Source organism: Girardinichthys multiradiatus, chromosome 6 (assembly GCF_021462225.1).
Source record: "Girardinichthys multiradiatus isolate DD_20200921_A chromosome 6, DD_fGirMul_XY1, whole genome shotgun sequence".
NCBI classification, from domain to species: Eukaryota; Metazoa; Chordata; class Actinopteri; order Cyprinodontiformes; family Goodeidae; genus Girardinichthys; species Girardinichthys multiradiatus.
The window spans coordinates 33,593,436-33,610,477 of NC_061799.1; the positions used below are offsets into that span (position 1 = coordinate 33,593,436).

A 17,042-nucleotide genomic window follows, 5' to 3' on the forward strand; every position below is an offset into this window, starting at 1 on the left:
TGCGAGAGGAAAACTGCAGTTATATGCTCCTAGTGCCGTTAGTTTTTTTTTATCCCAACACGATGCACGGTGCCAATAACTTGTGGAAGTCTCTCAGCATCCGAAGGTAACAACGCCTGACAGATGCAGATCACTTCTCTGCATACATCCTTCTCTTCCACACTCTCCGACACGCCGTGTAGCTTTAGGTTCCACCGTCAGGAGTATCTCTCCATATCTGTGTTGTGTAAATCCAGCGTGCTAAAACATTTCTTTTCTTTATCCAGGGAAAGTTCAAGCTGTGAGACTTTTCATTTCACCTCACTCATTTGGTTGCAGAGAGCTTCCACGTTTCCTCTCAAACTTGTTATCTGTACTGTATTGTCCTGGATCAGAGATTTCAGCTCGTCTGACCTGTTGTTTATTAGCTTCGACAAAGTAGCAACAATGTCTGCGCCAGCTGCATCGCTTTTACCTTTTTGTTAGGAGGTTTCTCAGGAGTAACAGGCAGTGGAGGGAAGTTTTCATCATCCATCAAAGAGAGCCTGGGGGTGTCGGCACGGGCGGCATAATCATGGCAGGTATCGATGAGAGCATTGGAAGCAGTGCTAGCATCTTCCGCCCCTGTAGGCTTCCCCGAACGTTTCCTCTTTCCACTGGAAGTTGACATATTTCACAAAAGTTATTTCTTAAATGGGCATAGACAGGTGAGAGTACAACTGTACTTAAAATAAGAGATGCTTGTGCCGTCCAAAAGCCGCCGGTGTATGTAAATATTTGATGTAAAAGCTGTTCTCAAAAATATGACCGTTGACAGCGCCATCTTGACCGCTGCTCTCGGGGCTGCATCCTTCGAAGGCCGTCACAGCGCGGCGACGAAGGCTGTCCCAATTCATGAATACTTCCAAGACTCCTTCAAATGCGGCCGACAAATGTGTCCTTCTTTTGCCCGATTTGAAGGATGGGCCGCGAGTATCCTTTGCGGCCCATCATTTCCCATGATTCATTGCGGGTCGAAGCGGATTGGTCAAGCAGGGGAAGCCATGGCGGGACATAGCGGCAAAAGCTGTGGAAAATGACACTTTCTGTGACACAAATTAACTTCTACAATGTTTTTAGTGCAGGAATATAACTATGTAGACGTGAAATATCTGCTTGATTTATCTAGACATCGCTTCATTTCAAACGTGCTCCGACGTGTTGCGTAGTAACTGGCTTGCCTCGCCAGCCTTCCCGGCAGTAAGGCAAGCTATACTTGACCGGACTCCCGGCACTAAGGTCCCGCTGGCAGTCATCACAGTGAACGTTTTACACAAGTGATTTTTAACAGTTTATGTTATTATTTTAATTGTTACTGAAAATCGATTTGACATTTCAGGTGATATTAAGGTTAACCAGAATAAATGGACAGTTTTATGTAATCTAACCGTATCGCTGGAGAGTGTGATTGAGAATAAATAAGCTTTTCAATATTCATTTTGATAAAGTGAATTTATAATTCAGCTAGCATTATAATTCTTGATTCCAGATACAGCTGAAGAGAAATACACTTTCAAATGCAAGCAAATCTCAGTAAAGAAGAAGTGGGTTTAAAGGGCTGGCTGAATTGATGGCTGCCACATCACTAAGATGTAATCGGAAATATGCAAAATTAGAAGATTGTGCTCACAAAATATTACAATTAGTTATACCCCTAAAAATTAATCATATCTACAATATTATACTTGGCTGACACAGTAGTGATGTTCTGGTGGTACCTCCTCCAGGGCGGACACCTCAGCTGAAAGCTGGTCCTGCCAGAGAGCAACGCTGACTGCCTCAGTCCAAACCTCACCCTCATCCTCTTCTACAGCCTCCTCTGGGTCATCCTATGGGGCCATGACATCCCCAGCACCAAGGCAGATGTGGAGGATGGTGCATGCTGTTATGACCTGAAAACAATTTAAAAGAGGGTGCATATGTGTGTATGTGTATATATTATGTATAATGTATATATAAAATGGATCTAGGTCAAGACTTACGTGAGGTACAAAGGTGTCATGCACCTCCAACGCTTGCAGGAAGATGGCCCTGAATCTGGTTTTCATCATTCCAAAAACACGCTCTATTATAGAGCGTGTTTTTGGAATGATGGCTGTTAAAGCGCTGGGCTCCCACACCTTGTATTGTCCTCTTGTAGGGAGTGATGAGGGGGAGTGGATATTGGAGACATGGGTACCCTCCATCAGCAAAGATAAAATGCCCTGGAGGAGGATAAACTGTACAGTGGGCTGTGGCGGAGCACCCTAGAGTCATGCACTGACCCAGGCCAGCCCACATACGTGTCAATAAAATGGCTTTCAGAAACTGCTTGCAGGATTATGGAAGGGAAGAGTTTCCTGTTCCTGTAGCACTGACCATCAGGGCTGCTTGGACACCTGAAGCCGATATGGCAGCCGTCAATTGCACCCACAGCTTTAAGAAAAACTCTGTGGCGTCCAGCCCTGCAAACTCACGGGACACTGCCTCCTAGTCCTCAGGGGTCTTTAGAAGGTAGATGACCTGGTGACGAATAGCCACCATCTCCTCTGTAACTCTGTGGACGATGCGATGGCCAGTAGAGCGAGGCATCCCAAACACTCTGCAGACCACTCTGTAGGATGTGCCACTTGCCAGCCAGAAAAGAAAAACCAAGGTCTCAATAGTAGCACCCATCCATGTTGCCTATCCTGGTGCAAAAGATTAAGCCAGAGACTCCCTGCTCAGCTGAAAATCAGGCTTGGTGTCCTCCTGGTTGAAGAAGCGTTTCAGGACTGGGACACTCAGGTTGATCCTACAGTAAAGGGGTCTGGTCTAGAAAAGGGAAAAATGGAGATGGAAAAACACATTATTTTTAAGGCATGCTTCTGGATATTTTAAGTGATCAAAGCAAGAAGATACTAATACACCAAAAACACTGCATTATTATATAATTATCTAAGACCAGCCAGAGGGGATCAAATACTTTATAATTCCCATCTATCTTAAAATTTAAAGTTGTTGTTTATATATATATATATATATATAATATGTCGACATACATTAGCCATAAAGTTGCTATCTACTAGTTGTTTATTGGCTAGAAGCTTCAAGTTAAATCAAACCTCTTTTTTTACCTGAACATGATTGTCTCAGCCAGAGATAAAGGAGATGTCTGCGACGACAATAAAACTGCTGAAATTCCACAAAAATAAAAAATAAAACTACCAGAAGTTCGGCTCCATTCTGCTTTAACTGCTTTTTTCTCCTCGCAGCAATGGTTGCTAGGCGACAGCTGTTATGCCTAGGTGAGGGCGGGAGCAGCTGGTAAAGGCTAGACCATCCCAGTTCCCAGCTCCACGGCCTCCGTGGTTTTAGCGGTCGACGAAGGACCCAACCCACGTAGACCGGGTCCTTCGAAGGATGCAGCCCCTGAATTGGGACACATCCACTGTGAGCGCTCCTGTTGTCACTTCCGGGTCAGCCTCAGAGTTGGTACATTCCCTTTCCGGTTGATTTTGTCAAATGTAAATTTGTTTCAGTACTTGTAAAAGTGTTTTGCATCTTGTTGAATTGTTTTCTGAAATATTAATTTGTTTTCTGAAATGTAAATTTGTTTCAGTACTTGTAAAAATGTTTTGCATCTTGTTAAATTGTTTTCTGAAATGTTAATTTATCTTTAGGTTTGTAAAAGTGTTTTAGATTTTGTAATGTTGGTTTGCACCCCCGGCCACCGTAATTATCTATGCCAGTTTTTCAATATAATTTTGTTTGAAATCTCTTTTTGTTTTTTTTATTTTTATTTTACTCACTTTGATTGGAAAGCTAAGACTCTATGATGTACATGCAGTTAAAACCAGATACTATAGGTTTATACAACCTTTTCCCCTCGCTCTGACATAAAATCAGACTAAGCTTTACCTATGTTTTTACCCACATTATTCTTATTTCCTAAATATCAGATTAATCAGAGATATTTTTTTATTGCTTTCTTCAGAGGAAGAAGTTTACATACACTAAGATTAATATGACTTTAAAGTATTTGGGAAAAGCCCAGATGCTTCTGATTAGATAATCTACAACATTTGAGTTAAATAGACGCACACATGTGGAGGTATTTTAAAGACAACACCTTAAAAATTCTGCTTTCTTGTGTGACATCACTGGGAAGCTAAAATGTTTTGTTGGAGCAGCGTTCCTGCAGAGACTAGTTGGTACAAAATACTACACAGTGGCAGTAAGGAAAAGCATGTCTGAGAATGTCCTATAAGCAAAGTGATTGGTGAGTGAGTGAGTGCTATCTAATCACAATGCTAACTTACAGCATGTAATACAGATAGAAATTATAATTACTATTATTCTTCTGCATATGCATCTTACCGAATAAATGATCAGCCTGGGTCTCAGTTCCACAAATGCCTATCAGGAACAAAAGAAAATCCTGATTGGGATCGTCCTGCTAAATACTAAAACTAACACTGCAAATATTAAAAAAACAAAACAAATTACAGTCACAGGCCTAAATTAGGGTTTGGAAAATGTAATTATCCAGGCACCACAGTGACATCTGCAAAGTGATAATGAGGGGATAAATATTCCCAAATCACACAGTGAGACTGGGTGACCATGCCTTTTAATGTTGTTAGGAAATATTTTGCTCATAGGGTCATCCAGTGATCCTTTACACAGACACTGGCACACATGTTAGAAAGGCTTAAAATACATTATCTTATGATAAAAAGTATTCATAACTCTTGATTTTTTTAGCTACACATTCATGCATTTTTGTGAAAGGCCAACACAAAGTAGGGGATAACTATAAAGTGGAGGGAAATCATACATTGTTTTCATCTTTTTTTTGTTACAAACACAATTCTGAAGTGTAGCATGCACATGTATTCATTCCTTTTGAATCTTTCATTTATCCCTAATTAAAACCCAGGGCAGCCGAGTGCCTTTGCAACTCACCTAATTTGTAAATTCAATTCAATTCAGTTTTATTTATTTTGCACCAACTCACAACACATGTCGTCTCAAGGTACTTCACAAAGGGTTTGGAGTGGTGCAGGGTTGTTGGGGAGGTTAGAATAAACTACTGAGTGTTAGAGTTTGGCCATTTTAGAATGGGCTATGTGTAGGCGTACTAAGTAAAATAATAAACTGATAAAGTTTGTCAATGTAGAGCCCACTCGTGGCCATTGTTATACGAGAAACCACAAGGATTGGAGGTACCTCTCTCTGTCAGACTGATTATAACCATTGGAAAAGAGAAGCGGTCGCACAGGTAGCAGAAATAAAATTTCCAGCTGTTCTGTGAAGGCCTCAGAGGTTTGTTAGATAACATTAGTGAAAGAATATCATGATGGAGACCAAGGAACACAGCAGACATGTACGGTAACCAATATACCTATTAACTTGGACAGTTTGATTTTGAAGACTAGGTTCTGGAGGAACCCAACACCATACTGGATGCAACTGATCACAAACACAAGTTTTAAGGGTGGAAAAACAAATTATATTTAAATCAAGAGCTAGACAATTAAATACCAGCAGATCTGCATAAAGAAAAAGTTTAGTCGTAAGACCTTTCAGTCACAGGTCAACAAAGAAAAACAAAAAAATATATTCTCACAAGTTGGAGGCCATGAAAGTTCAAAGTCCCCAGTTCCTACTGACTCAAAAAGGGATGGATAGGCATATAGATAAAACTGGTATTTGAGCAGCAGTAGATGACAGTGATTTCTCAGATTTTGGCCAGTTCAAAGGTTGTGGTGTCACAAGACCAGTCAAAAGAAGTCATTTCATTTTCATCCTCAGATAAATTGTCAGATTCCCTATCATCTTTAATAGGGTGGGAATTAGTTCTTGGTCTGGAAACTTGCTTTATTTTGGAGCTGACAAATAACCAACAGGAAGAAGGAGGTCTCTGTGTATGGTGCATGGAAGTTTCTTTTTGTTTCAGGTTGAACTGTGTACACAAGAAGGGCAACAGCCTGTTTGGTTTCAATATAAACCTCAGATTCCCATTTATCAGCCAATTTATTCTCCCCTCTCCTAAGTACATTTCTGACCAAGACACAATCTGTAGAGAGTTTTGAGGAAGTAGCATAGCTGTCAAATCCTAGTTTGTTTTTCCCCATTATCTTCTCAGCATTTTCTGTTGCAATCTGGTAGCTTTTCTCCAAATGTGATTTAAGGTTTTGAATGTGCTCAGAGTGTAAAACCTGTTGGTGCTCCATGAAGTGTAATCCAAATGCCAAGTCGACAGGTAATCGTGGTGGTCGTCCAAATAGCAACACATATGGTGGACATCCTGTGACATCATTCCGGGTACAGTTTGTAAGCGTGCACAGGTGGTTTCAGAAAATCCTTCCAATGGCTTTTTTTCATATTCTGACAAGGTTCCAAGCCTATCCAACAATGTGCGATTGAAACGCTCGACTGGATTTCCTCTCGGATGATAAGGAGTGGTTCTTGTTTTTTCAGTTATTTTATTGTTCGGGATTCAAAGTCAGGTCCTTGATTACTATGCAGTTTTTCAGGGATTCCATAATGCACAAAGAAGTTATCCCACAAACACTTTGCAACAGTTTTAGGTTTTTGGTTTGGAGTAGGAACAGCAACTGCAAATTTTGTAAAATTGTCTGTGATCACAAGGATGAAGAAATCCATTCACACAAGTTCAAGTGGAGGTGTGGTTCTCATGCTTTCAAGAGGTGCAGCTTTTTGTGGTAGCGATTTTCTTTTCACACATCTTTCACGATTTCTTATTTTATTATAAATATCAGCAGTCATCCGTGGCCAATAAAATCTGCTGCGAACAAGATCCAATGTTCTATCAAATGTCTGTTGGACCACTTGTTTGCTGAATATTGGGCCATTTGCACGTTGCTGGACGCCACGATGCCTTTCCAACGTCATCGGCCATTTTGTACCGCGGAATAGCCTGTTCCTACAAATTCCAGCGGGTACCGCGGCTGATAAGACGAGGGCATTGCAGCCCTGAGGCCAACTATATAACAGAGTATGAGACGGCCCACCATTTGCTTTCACGTTGGAGACCGGACCAACATCTGAAGCATCTCTCTGGAGAAGAAAAGCCCAAGTGGATTTTCATTTATTCTCCCCATTAGCCAACGAGAAACTGAGCAAATTAAACTTACAGGAATAAGAAGGCTTGTAAGTTTTCAAGTGGAAACTCTTCAATCCCTTTCTCTCTCTCCCTCTGCTCAGAGAAGACTTCAACAAAGTAAAACCCTTCCATTTATTTTTATTTCTTTATTAGGAATAGCATGGGCAGGGTAGAGTAGGTTTTACTGCGATTAGATTTGCCAATTATAGGCTAATGTGTTCTGAATTGTATTTGCATGCCATTTTATTGAAACTTTGATGTGCTGTGTTGTATATCTGAAAGCCGCTGTGCTTTTCAAGCTGTGTTTGTTTTGCTGTGTTGTTGTAATACCCGAGAGCAAGCTCAGGGCACATTTAAAGTTGGACTGTTATAACCTCATGGTGAAATTCTACCGTTTCCTTTGTTTCCAACTTCATGTTTTACCGGCTTGCCGCCAAAAAAGGTTTATGATCCTTTGTGTGCGCTGAGTTTACAACTTTGCGTGGGGGAAGGTTTATAACTGCCTGTATCTCACTGAGCTACACGTTGGGGGGGGGGGCTACGCTCCCAAAACTCCGTTCAACACCACATCCCTTTGTCATATTATCATTTTAGTTAGATATTTTACCCTTTTTGTCTAGAACTTTGCATATTTGATTAGGTGAAGATTATTGAATCGGATAGCAGATTATATCAGGCTGTTGATTTAATAAATGTCACATAGATAAAGAGAAGGTGTTTGTGTTTATTTTGTGCAAGAGTGATTTGTCAGTCAAAATAAGGTCAAAGTTCCCCACGTTTCGGCAGAAACGGATGATTAAACAGTGACATCTAGTAATAGTTATCAATTATTACTGAGTATTTAACGGTTGTAATTATCGAAGGCATTGAGCCACAATTACAACACCAGAAGACATCTCTGGTTTCGATTCATAAATGAGGAATTTTGGTTAAGAAATTGATTTTTTCAAATTATGATTTTTAATTATAATTCTTGATGAATATCAATTAATCAATAATCATAATCCCAACATGTCCCATCTGATCATGCAAGCTGGTCAAAACATTTTGACACAATTCTGCTGGCAGAATAATCTGGTAAGTGTATTGATTTTCCAGTTGCCTCTTTCTTACAAGAATGTTGTTCCTGAGCTCCAAAAGGTTCAATTCTCATAACAGAAGTGGCAGATCAGGAAGCTCTTTCTTCAAGGTTGGTGGGGGAGTTTCTCCTTGTTCAATCTGCAAGATCACATGTTTTAATGTCTGATCATCTCTTTGTTTTGCAGCAAGTTCTGAGTTGGTCAGTTGAGGTACAACGTTGGATCCAAACGAAATGTCATTTTCATAACTGTCAGGTAAGGCTTCACTAGATGTAGCAAGAGACTGCACAAGAACAATGTTATCGTCACTGGAGGCAACATTGTTCAAGCCATATATTAACTGTCTGTCACAAATTGCTGGAACAATAGGGTGGTCCAGAGAAACAAGACTGTTAGGCAAGTGTTGGTGACAGAATTTGTTTATTCTTTCCATCTCCTTTTGTGAACAGCAATCATCAGAAAGACTCCCATGAGGTCTGTGGGAAAGACCATCTGCATCTAAATTTTGTTTTCCTGCTCCATACAGGAAATGGAAGGAAAAGGTAGACAAAGAAGCAAGCCATCTGTAGCTGGTTGCATGCAGTTTAGTTGAGGTCAACAGATAAGTGAGCAGGTTACTATTTGTTATGACTGTGAAATGGTTGCCATAGAAATAGTCACTAACTTTTTCTGTCACTGCCCATTTTAAAGCAAGAAATTCAAGTTTATGGGGTGGATGGCGGTACTCACTAGAAAGACCTCTGCTGGCATATGCTATAACTCTTTCTTTTCATTCTTGTTTTTGATAGAGCACAGCTCCAAGACCAGTAGCAGTGGCATCTATGTGCAAGATGTAAGGTTTCTCAGGATCTGCATAGAGATAAAGATATGAAGAAGTGAAAGAGCATAGCGCAACTGCAATCCTGCCAAGACACGGTCGACCTCCTAAACTGACAGGAAACAGGAAGCATTAATCAGAGAAGCTGCCAAGGGTCCCACAGAAAATCTGGAGGAGCTGCAGCTTCACCGTATGCAGCTCAGGTGAATGAATATATTGACAGGCAACTATTAGTTGGGCATTCCACAAATATGGCCATTATGGAATTGGCAACAACAAGGTCAAAGTTGGGTTACTGCTATGTCCCGCAGTCTACTTTGAGTTAGTTATTTTGCGTTGCACTGCCCAAAACTAAACAATGTGCCTTTCCAACTTCATGTAAAATGCTGGTTTTGTTGGAAAACTATCACTGCCATTGCTACTGTGAACCATAATATAAGCAGCACCATGCTGTGGGGATGTTTTACCTTGGCACATTAAACATGCAACCACAGCTACAGTGGAATGGTTTAGATCAAAACATATTCAGGTGTTAGAATGGCCCAGTCAAAGTTCAGACATAAATCCAACTGAGAATCTATGGCAAAACTTATGTTTATAGATGCCCTTCATCCAATCTGACTAAACTATTTTGCAAAGATAACTCTACAAAGGCTTTTGACCCTGGAAGCACAAAGAAGGTTGAACCATACCCAGAATGACTTGCATCTGTCATTGCACCTAAAGGTGGTTCTTCAAAATATTTATTTAGGGGGCTAAATGCAAGATTCACTTGTTTTACTTTTACTTGATGATAAATGTGAAAGCCATTCATCATTTTCTTGCCACTTTACAGTTAAATGCTACTTCGTGTTGGTCTAGCGCATACAAATCTCAATAAAATACATTGAAATTTGAGCTTGTAACGTGACAAAATGTGAAAAGGTGGGAATACTTTTGCAAGGCATTGTATCATTAAAGATCTACATCATTTTACATTTTACTAAATGTAAAAAATCAGTAAAATGCATGCCTGCATTAGCTAGTTGAAAATAATAAACCCCTAACCAAACTGAATCTTGTCTAACATGACCTCAATTACAGGTCCAATTTATTCTCCCACCCACAGTCTGAATCAAATAAACCCATTGACCAGGCAGATAGAAAAGGACTGGTGAACAAAACAAGATGTTATACACTTCCCTCTCATTAAATACTGAGAGGCCATTGAAAATCAACAATGTATTGACAGAAACTTACTTTGTGCTGCCAAAGAGCCGGATTGAAAGAATTCAACTTGAAATGATGAATCCCTTTAGAGGTTAGAAAAATGTTTTTCTTTTTTTTATATACTCCGAAAATTATGAATCTTGTCGCCTTATATCCATGTACATGGTAGCTTATCATACCCTAATGTAGGAGGAAATCCCTCGATGCTGTTTTTTTTTCTGTCCCGTCCTTATTATTTGACTATAAGACCCATCAGCTTAGCTCAGCATGCAAGACACTGCTCTTTGTTGTACCCGATTGCCGCCATGCTTGGGACTGATATGGTTGTGCGCTTTTATTTTGGCCAGCACTCCAGTGGGTATGCTGTGATTCAACCAGTCATTATCAATGCCCAACACATGTCAGCCTGCCTCTTAATGTCCTAGAAGCACACTGACCACAACGGGGGACCAAATGCACTAATCCAGCACTGTCTCACAATGCATCATGAATAACTGCTTGGCATTTGGGGCTCTCCAATGAGTATGTCTTATTCTATTCACTGGAAAATAGCAATACAGACAACATATTTATCCTCCTCTGAATGAAGTGCGGATTGTGTTGATGACATACAGTGCTTTGAAAATGCATTGTTACAGATTTATTCTGTCTTTTCTTTTTTGTCACACTACATTTTAATATTAGACAAAGATAATATAAATACAAAAAAGTGATTTGAAATGATCATTTAATTTTTTATGGAAAGAAACGGGCAGTATGTAGAAAAAAGTATTGCCCCCCCAAACCTTCAACCTGTTTGCACCATCCTTGGCATCAACAACTACCATCAAACATTTATAATAAAATGGCAATTAGTATTTTACATCTCTGTTTAGATTTTTGACCCCACTCTTCTTTGTAGGATTGTTTTAATTCAGCCACATCGGAGGGTTTTTGAGCGTGAACGGCCTTATTACAGTCACTGCAATGGAGCCTAAGCGGATTTAATTATGCACTTTGACTAGGCCACTGTGAAATTTAGTTTTATTTTAATCATTCAGAGTTGGACTTGCTGGTATGCTTTGGATCATTGTCCTGCTGCATAACCCAAGTTCGCTTGTGCCCCTAGGCAATGCACCTAACCTCCAGTTGCCTGCTCACCTGCGTATCGGTGTGTGAATGTGTGCAATATGGCTCTAGTGTAAAGCTCAGTTCATTTACCATTATTTACTTATAGCAAGCAGCCTGCATGGTTCCATTAATTGTGGCAAGTTGCCAGGATCCTGAAGCAGCAAAGCAGTCCCAGACCTTCATACTACCACCAACATTGATGTTCTTTCCCTACAATGCTGTTAGTTTTATGCCGGATATAATGAGACACACCTTCCAAGCAGTCTTAATCGTCAATATGTTTTCAGGCAAATGTAAGACAGACCTTCGTGTTCTTTCTGGTCTGCAGTGGGTTTGGCCTTGCAGCTCCCCCATGGATGTAATTTTTGCCACGTGTCTTTCTTAGTGCTAAATTAGGATTAGGAAATTCTCTTTTTCGATGGTTGTGATCAGTCTGACAGAGAGAGGTATCCCAATCCTTGTGGTTTTTAGTATAACAATGACCATCAGTGGGACCCTTTGTGGGGTGCCTTGAGACGACATTGTTGTAAATAAGCGCCGTTTAACTAAATAATCTGAACTGAAACTATCTGTGTAGTTATGCTGCTATAGGCTTAGGCTGCTGGAGGACATAACGACCACTTTCACCCTCATCGCTACATTCTCACACTACTCTCCAATTTTGCATTATTTGCTGTTATTTCAGCTTTTAACTTTGTTCTCTCTTTTCTCTTCCTAGAAGCTACACCTGGCCTGACTCTGTGTCTACCTGTGACACCTTTCTGGAGAGGGGAATCGTCCGAGCTTCTGCTGGCAACAACTTAATGCTCACCCTCTACCAATGATCCACATAGCCCTGTCTTTTAGTGTTTAACCCTTTCTCTCTCCTAGACATGGCGATTGACTGAGCTTAACTGTAACTAACTGTATGTGCTCTCTTTCAGACTCTAACCTTGAAAATTGGCTCAGAGTTTCTCTGTTCTTTCTTTCTAGGTGAAACGACTAAAGGAGCTACATCCATTAACATTTACTTTACCTTCCCATAGAAAGTACTCCTGGATCAGTGCTTCTGTGTTCTTTTTGTGTCTCTGCTCTGTTCTCTCAAACCCCCAGTCGGTCGTGGCAGATGGTCACTCACACTGAGCCTGGTTCTGCTGGAGGTTTCGTCCTGTTAAAAGGGAGTTTTTCCTCTCCACTGTCACTACATGCATGCTCAGTATGAGGGATTGCTGCAAAGTCAACACCAGTGACTGTCCACTGTCTCTACATGCTCATCCGGGAGGAGGGAATGCTGCAAGTCACTGACTGGATGCAATCTGCTGGGTTTCCTTAGATAGAAAAACTTTTTATCCAATTTGAATAAAAAGCTAACTCCGACTGCACTGTTCAATTGTTAGTATTAATTGGAATGTATGTACTTGACTGTTGTGAAGTGCCTTGAGACAACATGTGTTGTGAATTGGCACTATATAAATAAACTGAATTGAATTGAATTGAATACTGACCTTAAGTAGGACAAGTGAGGCCTGCAGGGCTTTAGATGCTGTTCTGGGTTCTTTTGTGACATCCTGGATGGTTCATCAATGGGTCTTGGAGTAATTTTGGTTAGCTGGCCACTCCTAGGAAGGTTCACCATTGTTCCATATTTTCTCCATGTGGATAATGACTAATTGAGTTTCTCATTGGAGTCTCAAAGTCTTAGAAATGGCTTTGTAACCCTTTCCAGACTGATATAAATCAAGGACCTTATATCATATCTGTTTCTTTATATTCGGGACTGATGTGCTACTTTTTGAGATCTTTTAGCCTACTTCATGTTATCAGAAAGGTCCTGTTTAACAGGATCTACTGTATGTAGTGATTTCTTGTTTTGATTGGTATGGCATTAAACAGCTTTCACACAAATGTTTTTGAAACCCCTTCATGATGATTTAACAAGGGGGGTAATAACTTAACCCTCTTGTTTACTTTTTCAAACATTGCCAGATTGGTTTGGAAAGCTTTTCTTCATTAATAAATTAGATATAATTTCAAAGGGGCTACAAAAAGGCAAAGAAAGATGAAATCTGTAAGGTAGCAAATACTTTTGCAAACCACTGTGTAAACAAGCATATTGCACTGGTCTGCACATTCACATTTAAATGTAACTGAGACAAAGCATAGAGCTGCCCTTTACAATTCATTTGCCCCACTCTTCCCTTCCTGTTTACACATTAGGGTGTCAAAACTGAGCCGATTATTACACAAGAAAATGAAAGCATCTGATGGGTCGATCAATTGCTGCTTTGACTGATGGCTCTCCTATCTAGATGAACGACTCCCCAGAGGTGTGTTCTGGCACACAGATAGCAGATGCAACGGCACTGATCATCAAAGTCACCTCATGGGCACAATAATTATGCAATGCGTCAGGCCAGATTGACGGAGATCATTTGAAAATTTCGGAGCATGAAGAATGGTGAGGGAAGCTAAGAAAAGGAACTAATTTTCTTTCACAAAAGCTTATGTTTTCATGAGGTTAAAACTATGTATGGCTACACTACAGCACACGATGAAAACATCAAAGGGGCCCATGAGAGATGAGGCAAATGTCCTTGTGGTTTCTTGAAGACCTTAAATCCCTCAGGCCACATGGCTCATTGTGATGCCCTCTAGCAGCAGCAGCAGCAGCAGCCAGCTGTCTCTTTTCCAGTGGAGGAGGTAGACGTGTGGAGAGTTTGACATTAAATGCAGCCTAAAGATGTTTCAGTGGAAGGCAAATAAAGCTGGTCATCTGCTGAACTGCAACTGAAATGTCACATGAATCTCCTCACAGTTGAGCAAAGTTGTATACCAACTTGTAAAACAAACAATGTAAAATGCATGCTTACTCTAAAGAGTTTTTTAAAAGAAGGCACTCAAATATTACATTAATTTATTCCTATTCTATACTGCTCATTCAATAGTGGGCCACGGGAGAGCTGGTGCCTATCTCCAGCAGTCTACGGGCGAGAGGCAGGGTACACCCTGGACAGGTCACCAATCCATCACGGGGCAACACAGAGACATACAGGACAAACAACTATGCACACATTCATTCACACCTAAGGGCAATTTAGAGACCAATTTACTTGTCTTGTTTTTTTGACTGTGGGAGGAAGCCAGAGTACCCAGTGAGAACCCACGCATGCACGGGAAGAACATGCAAACTCTGTGTAGAAAGACCCCCGGCTGGGAGTCGAACCCAGGGACCAACGGCGCCACCGTGCAGCCCTCAAATATTACAGTTATTTAAATTAAAAAGCGAAAAATTGTATGCTATATTGATTCACTACACACAGAATGATCTCTTTCAAGTGTCTATTTCTGTTAATTCTGATGTTAATGGCTTACAGCAAACATAAAAACAAAAATGTGTTAAAAAAATTCTAATATTACATAGAAACAATTTCAAAAATAATTTCAAAAACATAAATGTTGTGTTATAGCATTATTACAGCCCACACAATCATATGGAAGACAGCTTCCTCTGCATTGACCCCAACAGTCATTGGTGCCCTCCTCAAAGAGAGTAAGCAAAAAATTTTTATTTTTAAGGACGCTGGCTGTTAGAGTTCTGCATCCAGGCAGAACCAGGCATTATTGGAAAGTTAGGTGAAATTTATTATATAAGACTATTAAAGGATATTTACTCATCTACCATTAAAAAAATAAAACATGAAACTTGTATATTTTATTGATCTGGGCGTTTTTGATAAGGATTTTAAAGATTAATAAGCAAATTGATTGAGTAGTCAAGACAAGCTTTCATCATTTACATATTTTATCTGAAGTTAAGCCTTTTTTAAACCACTTAGGAGGCTATATGTGCATTTATCAGCTCAAGAATTGACTCCTGTAATACTCTTTTTGTTGGTGTCAGTCGGTTGCCAGTTAGTCGTCTGAAACCGGTCCAGAATGCGGCTGCCTGGCTTCTACCAGTACCACCAGACGAGAGCACATCAATCCTGTTTTATTTTCTTTACACTGGCTTTCTGTCTGTTGTAGAATAGATTCCATCTGATTTGTTGTGTCGTTGTGTGTGTTGTAGATACCTGCAGTCTTCATCCCAGTTTTTATTGAATGTTCCAAGGACTATGTACACTGGGGTGACGGGGAGTTCTCAGTAGCGGCTGTGGAACCAGCTCCCTCTGGACCTACGCTCTATCCCTGACCTAGGCCTTTTTACATCCAAGGCTTCTAATATCCAGTAGTTTGGTGGCACTTTATTATAACATTCATATTGATTTAATGTTATTCCTGTTGGTTGTTTGATGTTTTCCTTTTATTAAATGTTTTTCCTTTTATGTATGTAGTGTAAAGCACTTTGGTTGCCTAGTCAGCTGTTTTAAAGGGCTATACAAATAAATGAAATGAAATGATTGACTACCCAAAAAGTGATGCGTTTCAAGTGTTAATTTATGCTTTTATACTGTTTGTTTAGCTACTGATGTTTATTGCTTACAGCAAACAAAAATACAAAAATGTGTTTTCAAGAAAATACTGTCTAGTCAGTAATCAGTCATGCCACCCTTTGTTATTGGTGTCATAATGTAGAAACAAGAACAACTATTAAACAGATAAAGAGTATTTTCTTCCATTCCTGCAAATCTGTAGCTTGACTGAAGACTGGAAGTTTTCAGTTAAATTAATTTCCTGTCATGAAACAGGTATGGTAAATTTATTAATTTATATTTTGGTCATCTTTGAGACCTTTGCAAAAACACCTGGATTAACAGGAAAGAAAATTATGCTGCAAACATTTATGAATGATATGAATTTGTTCATGCTTTAAGGAAGTACCCCACTGAAAATGATGCCAAGTGTGGTAGCTGGTTGAAAAGTTTGAATGAAAGCAGCATGATTCTTTGAAACACTTTATATTTTGTACAGTTTAGTTAATCTAATCTGGTGGAACTCTGAAAACAACTGCATTCAGGTGTAAGAACAACAGCAAAGACCAACTGTCTGATATATACCTTTCTGCAAATTAGTGTGTTAGCACAGTGGGCTGTTTAAAGATTGGTTAATCTTGCAGGTAGTCTGCAAGGAACAAAAGGATCTCAGTTCAGTGGAAATGATCTAGTTCAGCTTTAATCAGTGCAAATACTTTTGAATTTGAATATGATCAAATGAAGTCCAGACTCCAGAATAGCCCTTTAGTTTTGTACAGCTTTCAGCTGTACAGCTTATAAGCAGGTACTAACTTTAGCATCATTAGTGGCTAACAATAAGCCAGTTGCTTTATTCTCACAGCACTTGTAAATAATTTCTACCCAAAATGCTGGCAGACAAGAGATTTAAACGTGGTGGACTGCTTTTAGGGAGCCCAATGAGTCTTTATTAGCCAACTCTGTCAACACAGTAGTGGAACTCAAGAACTGTTATGTTGCCTACTTCAAGATAAGAGTCAATAGCTGCAATTCCATTACAAATGTGCGCAAAACCTTGTTGATGTTCTTCTAAAGTCGAAAAAACACAATTTCACAATTGCGGTTTTTCCATTAAATACGAAATGCAATTTAAATCACACGTGAATACGTTTGTTCATACCATAACATCATACTCCTACTACTTACTGTCGTCTTCCACATAATTTCTGCCAAAAGTAACATCAGGTTGTTGATCACGTGACTCATGTGATGCAAAAAAAGTGTTTCCATTGCAGTTTTGTGAAATACAACAATTCCAAATAGCCAAAAAAAAAAAAACTCATCTAGCA

General features: G+C 39.8%; 1 long non-coding RNA gene across 4 annotated transcripts; it reads left to right on the plus strand.

The window, feature by feature from the left end:
* The first annotated feature begins 3,332 nt into the window (after window positions 1–3,332).
* LOC124870400 lies at window positions 3,333–15,885 on the plus strand. Of its 4 annotated transcripts, none has more exons than XR_007038760.1 (5): window positions 3,333–3,471; window positions 8,374–8,442; window positions 8,637–8,792; window positions 8,976–9,207; window positions 15,372–15,885. It is a non-coding gene; the product is annotated as an uncharacterized LOC124870400 (long non-coding RNA). The 4 variants fall into 4 exon arrangements; XR_007038758.1 differs by having other exon boundaries at window positions 8,714–8,800; window positions 15,372–15,883; XR_007038757.1 differs by having other exon boundaries at window positions 8,714–8,792; window positions 15,372–15,879.
* Window positions 15,886–17,042: the final 1,157 nt, after the last annotated feature.